The sequence below is a fragment of the Pempheris klunzingeri genome, chromosome 10 (genome assembly GCF_042242105.1).
Source record: "Pempheris klunzingeri isolate RE-2024b chromosome 10, fPemKlu1.hap1, whole genome shotgun sequence".
NCBI classification, from domain to species: Eukaryota; Metazoa; Chordata; class Actinopteri; order Acropomatiformes; family Pempheridae; genus Pempheris; species Pempheris klunzingeri.
The window spans coordinates 8,379,377-8,386,614 of NC_092021.1; positions in this window are offsets into that span (position 1 = coordinate 8,379,377).

A 7,238-nucleotide genomic window follows, 5' to 3' on the forward strand; every position below is an offset into this window, starting at 1 on the left:
GTCCACCTCTGAAAATGTATGTCCATACTGTGCTGCCACATGTGATCACTCCTAAAGGACCCTGGATGCTGGGAGGCACTCTGCTGTCCAGCAGTACAGTCAAACACCTGCAGTGACAACAATGTACCACTAGATGGTGCTGATGAGATGTCAGTTCACCAACAAACTTTCAGTTAGCCATTAATAATCCCATTAATTTATTCACATCATTGATTAACACACTGATGACCGCTGGCGCTTAACCTCAAAGTATGTCCTTGATGGATTTGACTTGTTCATGAACTTGTACTGTAATCAGCAGTGAATGAAGTAGTAGTTAATGTTTGCTGGACTTTCCAGATCTGATAAAATGCATCTAATAAACATTCATTCTGCCTCAGGTGGGTTTTTTTTAAAAATGGTCTCTGTCTACATCACACTGATGTTTTAATCACTGTCTTAAAATGTGTCCACACTGCAGTCTACACTAGCCAAAGGCCACTGAACTGTGGGGGGAAATCTACTCAGTGTTAATTAAGGACTTTTTGCTCTCAGTGTGAGTTTGTGGAGTGAAAACTGTGGAAGTTGGAATAGGGAGTGGAAAATATTTGTCTTTGTCAGTGGAGCTCCACATGTATCTCCACTTGTGTTATTGGGTGAATTCTGCTGGACTGTCCGCCCTGGCTGTTTCCAGCATCCTGTTTTTTTAATCAGGTTTTTCATTTTCTCCTAAGACACCCTTCAATATGGCATCTGAAAAAGGCTTGAGAGTAAACACCACCATTCTTAAACCATTTTCCTCTATACCATATCCATAGCCATTAGATATACTCCATTGGAGGGATGAACACAATCCTTCCTAAAGGATAGGCCACAAAACTTACCATCGGTATTCAAGTGGGTTGAGATCTACTGACACCGTTTTCATACTCATCAACCCAGTCGGTGACCCCTCGTGCCTTATGTGAAAACATCTGCATTCATTATCTTTCTCCAACTCATTTATCATGTTTATTAGTTTTTCTTCAAATTTGTCATCTTTCCGTTCAAATAGTGCATCAAGTCACAGCACATGCACCACGTTCCTACGACCAGAAACCGCAAAATGAGTTGACCTCTTATGCAGATTTCATGGAGGGACACAGGGGACACGTCCCACTCAGTACTTCGAACATGTGCGTTTGTTCACCCCACAAAGCATGAAAGTAGCAGAGGACTTTTATTTTGACAATCATTAGAATGCAACTCATAGTCGCAACAATATCTTTGGCAGAGCTGTCTTTGGGGGCTTTTTTACTGCCTAAATGTTTAGTATGAATATGAACTTTAACGCATACAGTTAATGAATCTTTTGTGGCAAACACACACACACACGCAGGCACCTGACACACACACATGCATAGACAAATACACACACACTGTCTCAAGGACTATTTCCAAAAAGTGACTACAAATTTAGCGAGTTATTCAGGCCATCAGGGAGAAAGTGACAAACATACACAAATCTGTTATTGTGTAATTTATTCCCATGCATGCTGCTCAGAGTGATCCCAGTCAGCAAGAGCAGCACAGCGTCTCTTCCTCTCCTCTCACACTGTGCGCACACAGGCAGGTGCTTTAATGCTAATGAGGTCACTTCTTGACTGCATGGGTTGTGCTTCCTTGCAATATGTGAATCAGAAATGCTGCGATACGCTTCAATGGGCTGTTGTTTTTTGTTTGTTTTTTTTGCAATTTTTGCAGAGAGTAATTCCAAATTAAATTCCTCTCCACAGAAAACTCCAAATTAATTCCAATAATGCGATACACAGCTCCACATATTCACCATACATACCTGCAGATAGAGAACATACAACGGGGCTCGTCGACCTCGTCAAGCTTTCATCTACATCACACCTTCAGTCATCTGATGCAATACACCCGAAATGTTAAGAGCTATTAAAGTGCGGGCGTATATAGGTTGATACAAAATGAATCAGTTTATCATTGGGGTGAATAGGGAACACGTGCAAATGTGCAAAAAAGTTCCCCAAACATAAGACACAAAAGTGTTGACTTGGCAAGGAGAACATTAAATGAGAAAAGTTGACCAATAGAAGAATAAAGCCATACAGGTCACCTGAGAGCCTTACTGCAGTATATTCCATCACATTTTGAACTGTCACCTGGCAAAGCAGTGTTGTGTTTTCCTTTGCATAAATAAAGACAATTCCACCAACCATACAGTGATGCTGAAACAAGGCACAAATTGGTGCAAGGAAATTCACCAAAAATGCAGGAAATGAAGAGATCAAATGTTCAAAATTTCCTGGGGGAGGAGGACCCTCCAACCCCCCACATTGTTGACATTAAAAATATGCCCTCGGCCCTCTGGTTAGACATGTGCATTTGGGGATAAAACAGGTCAGAGTTGCCAGCATCATGTGTAATGGAGTTCTGCTCTAGTGGGTTATGTGGGATGTAATCAGTGCCCCCTACTGATAAAAAAACAGAAACACACATCAAATAGGTGTAGTGACATTCTACACTTACGTTTATCATTCTACGTTTCTTGTCTATTTTAATTTCCCTCCTGTGTTTTCTGTTAGTCAGTCAATCATCTCACAGACAAATTACCCCCTCACACGTCTATCATTCTCTCCAGAGCAGGAGTCACATCCTGTTTCACTTTATATCCTTCAAGTTGCACCTGAAGGTTGGCTTCCTCAGCGATGTCCGCCCGCGGACCTCCCTGTTGTCGAAACTTGAGTGAATCTGTCCTCGACTGGCTTCTTCCCTGTCATAGTTCTTCTGTGACAGGGGCCTCAGAGAGGCAGTGAGCTGACACGTTAGTCCTCCCAGCTCTATTCCCCTCTGACAAAGTATAAATCGGAGTCTAAACACACAAGCTGGAGGACGGATGACAGGCTGAGTCTCCGGGATCAATTTGCCACAAATTAGATACCGTAATGGTTCATTTCTCCACATAAATAGCTGCATCTATGGGGACTATTTTGGAAATCTGCTCTCTTTCACCCTGGAAATGTGTGCTGGCTCTCTGCTCCATCCCTGACTGCTTTCTCCTATTAATCTTATCAGAGCACAGATAGACTTCCTCTTTGTTTTTCTACACACAGTGCCGCCTAGTTTATTAGATTCTGTTAATAAAGCAAAGACATTATTCTGCTCCACTGTTTGGAAACGTTTCCTGGCCATCTTTTATATTGGACATCTTTTCCATTTATATAAATTTGTCAGTGGTGATCATGGAAATGAGCCGGCCATTACCTGTGAAAGAACAGTTTGAAAGCTAATAAGTGTTGGCAAGAAAATAATTTAACTAAATGATCATTAATATCCACAATAATCTATTCCCTATTGGTGTTTTCAAACTCAAAAAGGGATGTACTCAGTTTTCCCTCAGTATAGTTGTTCATTGGGAAAGGTCATAGAATCCATATTTTCTTCCTTCAACATGGACATGAGCACAACGTTTCTTGCCAGGGGAGCCATTAATGAAAGCTTGTGGGTCAAAGCTTAACAGATGAAATATAACGTTATGTTGAAATAAAGATATCAGCATCAGTGTCAAGTGTAAATACCCCACAAAGGTTTAAATATAACTCAGTGCCCTGAATCCATTAAATGAATGAAAGGTTGTGCTGATGCCTTGTTGTATCAGATAACCTCGTCTCTCTTATAAGTTTGTTTCTCAACCTTTAACAATATCACAAGTATATACGTTTAAAAGTATTTTTAACAGCGATGACCAGTTTTCTCGTAATTGGTCAAAGCCATTCTGGAAGAGACGTCAGCATGCCAGGTGATGTCTGCGGTGGCCAGCGGGTGGAACAAATTAAATCTAAGACTTTGCAGCTGTACTCTCTTTGAAAATGCCAGTTGTGGACCAGAGGCAATGAAATGACGTGAGGGTGTAAGACAGGAAACACGGCAAAGTGATAGACAATGTCACACAGCCACTAAGCCCTTGCCCAGAGAGACAGGTGCATGACTTCCCATTACTAATGATAACATCAGCGAGGCTTTTTGAGGTACACTGACATGCTGTGGAATATTATTAGAAGATAAGACTTGAGGAAAACTTTAGGAAGTTGGGACGAAAGCCATTCGTTGTGTTTCTCAAGGGGAAACATTGCAGGACATTACATTAGGACTAGGACATCAGGTTAAACAGCACCGACGTTAAAACTGAATTCAGATCTCCACAATTATTCACATGTATTTTCAGAGGTTTTTAATCCCCCATGTAGTTTTCATTCAATATAACTGCGACTGGATTTCATTTAATTCAATTAAAAAGTGTAGCGCTAAAACTTTAAATATAGCTTTTTTCTTCTTTAACCATGGAAATTCTAGTAAAGCGACAATAAAGATATTAATTATTGGCATAAGCATTCGGGTTTTATGTGCATGCCTTTGAGAGACCAAGACAAAGGTGTTTATTTTGTAATAATATTACAAAGCCTTTTCGGGCATGAAGACAAATACTAGCAGACAAAAATATGTGTCTAAAAGTCATATTTATGATTATATTTAGTCATTGTAGCAGAGGGGAACTACAGCACAGATGTCTGTCTGCCTACCATCCACTTTTCAATTATCCAGTGAAATATCTCTGTCTACTACAGATTGGCTCAAAAGATGGCACCAACAGTGATGGAAAGTGTTAGCATGCTAAGATGCTAAACTTAGATGGGGACCGTTGCAAAGCTTCCCTCCATAACATCAACATTGTCAATCAATCAATCAATCAATCTTTATTTATATAGCGCCAATTCACAACAGTGTTATCTCAAGACGCTTTACATAAAGAGCAGGTCTAAACCAAACTCTTTAATTAGAGAGAGACCCAACGATTCAGGAATTCAAAATTAAGGATTCAAGAATTCCCACATGAGCAAACATCAGATGTTATATTAGGCAACAGTGGCAGGAAGAACTCCCTTTTAACGGGAAGAAACCTCGAACAGACCCAGGCTTCTGTAGGGGTCACAGTGAACATATTAGCATGCTGAGAGCTCAGCTGTGCCTCATGCTGCATTCGTGTCACACAGGATGGATGATAGAGATCAGAAAGTTTCCCACATTTATGACCAGCTAGCGTTCACGTAGTTTGGACTGCTCCATATGCTGGCTGAGTGAGGGTTAAAAGTATTATACCATGACAGCACATATCTTACTTTGAAGGTTCCCTGTGGAGTTTATGACCTCTAGTAGAGCTATGGAGCTGTTTTTCTATGACTGGATCTCCATTTTATGTATCCTGTGCATGTGCACAAAAAAATTCTAGATACAAATTCCTGCCATTAGCTTCCCACTATCCCGCTGATCTACAGGCGCAGTCGACAGTGATGCACCAAGATGTGCAGGTATACACCAACAAAAGGCCGTTTTAACAAACTTAAATCACACAAGGCAGGATTTAGAATATGTTAAGTCGCACTTAAAGTTACCCCTTTCAAACCAAAAATAATAAACAGCCATACTCATTTTCTCTCAAGCCCACAAATTCAGAAAAGATCAGATTCAGACCAATTTCATTATTTCCCCTGGTTGAATGAAATAGCTGAATGATCAGATGATACACAGACCCGGTCTGTGTCCCAGCTGTTTTTGATGACAATACCAATGAAACTGTGTCACTGAACTTGAGTAGTTTTTGTGCTCGTTTTCCTCTTTTGAACGGCAAAATTCCTCCTTGTTCTCAACTATATTTCTTTGAAACAACTCAAATATCTCATCAGCAGCTGCAGTTTGTCACTGGTTGACAGGAGCTTTTAGCATTTGGACTTTATACATTTTTACAGCAGCTTTTCCTCCAGAATCACTCTGAATGTGATGTCTTTCTGGGTTATATTTGAGTCCATCTGTTTCCAGGTAGCTAGTTAGCTTAATTTCGCATTCTCAGTTAACAAGGAGATGAGTTTGAGGTGACACATCCTGACAGTTTGCACAAAGTCCACTTTTTACTCTCACGTATAGGCTCTGGTGGTTCACTCAGGTTGTATCTTGTTCATCAATGTGTACATTCTTTCAGACATTTTCACCTGGTTGCCAGTTTTCCTTGCTTGTCGCCTTATCATAGAAAACTGTCAGTAGCTAGACTTACATTATCAACATCAAGCACCAATACATTGTAGAGATGCAGGGTTGCCAGGCCAGACGATCAGTCTGAAAACAATGCATGAATTTGGGGGTCCCCTGGTGGCTCTGAGGCAATAAGCAGCCGTTTAGTTGACTTATTTTATTTGGATTGTGTCAGTAGCACTATCACTATCATTCACTATCATATAATTGATCATTAAAGAAAGCCCATCTCTTCAGCAGAGTTGATAGTCTGTCAGACTTATCTGATTCCCACTGCCAGTGGTGAAATATCGCCCTGTTATGATGTCCCACAGAAGTGTCTGTTGGCTGTCTGTGACTCGACAACCTGAACCCTTAATCAGACTTTGGATGAGCATGAAGGAAAGTTTTCCTGACACTGCAATTAGACTGCCATGGAGGTGGTGTTCCCGTACGAGAAAAACTGAGCTCCTCCAGCTATAATCACCATCACTTCCTGCTCTGTAATATAAGAATGTGACATGACTTTTTACACTTGGGGCAGACTGACGTGAAGGCGATGTGTTCGGGGTGGGCAGGTGAGACAGGGAGGGGTGCCTCTTCCTTCTGCTGCCCAGTCTGTGAGTTGATTTGTAAATGACTGACCTAGCGTAAATGGGGTTAGAGATAGTTGAATTCTGCATGGTGGGTGTAATGCAACAAAGCCCAGGTTAATTGAATGTGCGTCGAACGAGTGGAATTCAAACAGGAGCATAAAATGATTGGATTTCTGTACCCCGTGAAACATGAAGAATTCAGTGCACAGACTTCATTACAGATTCAGCATCCCTTCTTACATTTCTTAATACGTTCACTGCAGCCTCCAAAGGTGGGCAAATTTGCACTGGGCTCAGGTAGAAGTTTAAGAATTGAAGTTTACCCAGCCTGAGGTATGAAATCATCAACATAGGCCGTTGCTGATTAAAATGCTTGTTGATTGTTTGTTATGAAACTCTCTTTTTCACCCCAGAAGAGACGATTGCAAAATCTTTAACACACTGTGTTTGTTCTGTGAAATGAATTGGATTTGGTGATTAAGAGAGCAGATGAAGAAAACCCGGAAAAGGACACTAATTGATGTAGTTCCTTCCTGCTTTGCCGCTCCTGCAACAGTCCATTTATAGTACGTCAGTGCCAATACTGACCTCCTGCTC